Source organism: Cyprinodon variegatus, unplaced genomic scaffold, assembly GCF_000732505.1.
Source record: "Cyprinodon variegatus isolate N-32 unplaced genomic scaffold, C_variegatus-1.0 Scaffold1495, whole genome shotgun sequence".
Classification (NCBI taxonomy): domain Eukaryota; kingdom Metazoa; phylum Chordata; class Actinopteri; order Cyprinodontiformes; family Cyprinodontidae; genus Cyprinodon; species Cyprinodon variegatus.
The window spans coordinates 4585-7344 of record NW_015151948.1 but is presented as its reverse complement, the minus strand read 5'-3'; the positions used below and the strand labels follow the sequence as shown (position 1 = coordinate 7344).

The window sequence follows — 2760 nt, the reverse complement described above, 5'->3', positions numbered from 1 at the left end:
CAGCAGATGGCCGCTCACACTGAGCCTGGTTCTGCTGGAGGTTTCTTCCTGTTCAAAGGGAGTTTTTCCTCTCCACTGTCGCTACAAACATGCTTAGTGTGAGGGATTGCTGAGGTGTCAATGAGTCGATGCAATCAGCTGGTTTTTCTTAGATAGAAAACTTTGAATCAATTTGACTGGATGATCTGGTGAACTGGAAAGTGCAGAAAACACCTGTGACATCATCGTCGTTACCATGGTACCTAGACCATGGCTGTGTTCTAATTCATGGGCTGCGTCTTCCAACAGGCTGTGGATTCAAACAGGTCTATTCTTCAGTGGTTTTCACCGCTGTATGCTCTGTTGCCTAGCAACAGTGACAGTTGACTCACAAAGCAGGAAAAGATGAATACTGATTTTTTCAAAACTGTTTATGTTTATTTTTTTCTTTTTTTAATTGTAAAGTGAACAAATACTTCACTCATGAATAAAGGTTCCAACCACCGGGAGCAGGAACAAATCAAATCAAATATAATGATAGAAACCTTAGTCAGTTAAATAACATGCTGGAAGTTGAAGGAGAAATTTCTGTGGAAAGTTTAAAAATGAGACATGACATGCTTAAAAGAAGATAAACTTGAAGCAGATGTTGAAATGTAATAAAAAAGAATTAGAAAATAAAGAGTTTTGTCTTCTGAATGACTTAATCTGGTTCGGAAAATAATCTGTGATTTCTTTCTTTTCTTAGAAAGCAGAAACAGGTCCTTTAATCTGCATCTGATGAAGATTAGTTAGTAACTGATCAACACAAGTTCTGAACAGTTTGATCTGGATTCACATCCATGAAGAAAACTTGCAGCTAATTTAACTTCTAAGGAAACCATCTGGTTCCATTAGAGAGACGACCCAAACAGAGGAAGTACCTGAGAGCCAGATGCGTCTCCTAATCTTCTGTAAGCAAACACGTCCAGAGCGACACAGGAGCCCCAGAAAACAAAGCTCTCTGTGCTGACAGGGCCTGTGTTAACTCACCTAGGCAACATGGACCGTACCACTCCTGCTGGAACAGATGGGGGGACTCCAGTGCAGAGGGAGATCTGACAGAAACCCAACTACCCATCCAGACTGCTGTGGTCTCTGATCCACTGTTTGCTCTCTAACCNTGATAAAAATGGGTTTTTAAAGCAGAAAACACCTGTGACATCATCGTCGTACCATGGTACGTAGACCATGGCTGCGTTCTAATTCATGGGCTGCGTCTTCCAACAGGCTGTGGATTCAAACAGGTCTATTCTTCAGTGGCTTTCACCGCTGTTTGCTCTGTCGCCTAGCAACAGTGACAGTTGACTCACAAAGCAGGAAAAGATGAATACTGAACTTTTCAAAACTGTTTTTTTTTATTGTAAAGTGAACAAAGACTTCACTCATGAGAATCCAGAGTAGAATAAAGGTTCCAACCACCGGGAGCAGGAACAAATAAAATCCAATATAATGATAGAAACTTTAGTCAGTTAAATAATTTGTGTGACCATTTTATTCTATTAACTTTTTGCTGCTGTAAACACCAGAATTTCACCATTGTGGGACAATAAAGGGATTTTCAATTCTATTTTACTCTATTCTATTCTTATCTATAAAATGGGTAAAAAGACATAAGTAAATCTAAACAATGTATGTATAAAAAATATATCTGCAAAATCTCTTATATTTAACAATTAAAAATACTTAGTTAAGCAAATTGCACAAAATAAAAATGAAAAATAGAACTCCTATCTGATTTATCGTCCCCACCCAGCAGATATATTAGAATCTGTCCTTAAATTACAGCCAAACCCATTTACACAGTAACAGATTAAAACCTTTAGATAAATCAAACATTAATCGCCACATATCTGACTCAATAACCATTAAAACAACCATTTTCATTCCTTTTCAGGCCATTTTTAAATCATTATCAAAAATGTTTTAATACTGAAAAAAAAATAATTTAAAATTTTATAAGGAGCCCTAAATACAAACCATCAGCAGATTAACTTTAAAGGAAAATTTCGGTCAGCAAGGAATAACATTTTGGAAGAAGAATGTTTTCAAGATACAGCACTGGGACTTGATCAACAGCCGATACCGCACCGTGACGTCACAAACCAGTAGGTGGCAGTAGTGTTCTTTGAGAACAGTAAAGCACATTCACATGAAAATTACTCTGAATTAAAAACACCGATCATTTATTTAACAGGATGGAATAATTTTATATTTAAAGAACTTTCAGAAGTTTAAATTCTGAATGTTACCTGACTTCTCCTTTAACTGAAAAACTGAACATGACTGCTTTAAAAGCTCAAGTCAAAGACGAAATTTTTGTGCAAAGTTTAAAAATGAGACATGACATGCTTAATTTAATAAAAAAAGTAAAAGTTTTTATGCTTTAATTAGGTGGTTTTCAGTTGTATCAAAGTTCTAATATTTTGCAAAACCGTAATGGCATTAGATGAGTCAGGTGATCTGCAGCTGGACTTTTCTACCTTATGAAAATAAGAAGACTTAACTTTTAACAACACTTTATTTAGACAATTCAAAACATAAACAATGATTGATGTAAAACAAGTTTTAGTTAAAAATCATTAAATGAGGAGCTCGTTAAATTGTAGTTGTCCTTCATCTGACACAGTACATAAAATGTTAAAACCCCACAGCTGAATCAAATCCTCCATGTTCTGTGTGGCTCTGTGGCCTTTTTCTGGCTTTAACGTTGCACTTCCACAGAGCCACGGCATCTAGATG

General features: G+C 36.3%; 1 protein-coding gene across 2 annotated transcripts in view; it reads right to left on the bottom strand.

Annotated features, from left to right (window-relative positions):
* Positions 1-1050, bottom strand: part of LOC107103642 (protein Shroom2-like) — a 27944-nt gene extending 26894 nt beyond the window's left edge. The window contains exon 1 of one of the 2 annotated variants that reach the window (XM_015403418.1): positions 903-1050. The gene's annotated coding sequence lies outside the window, so the exon portion shown is untranslated. The remainder of the gene's footprint in view (positions 1-902) is intronic. The other variant, XM_015403421.1, reaches the window with a different exon arrangement.
* Positions 1051-2760: the final 1710 nt, after the last annotated feature.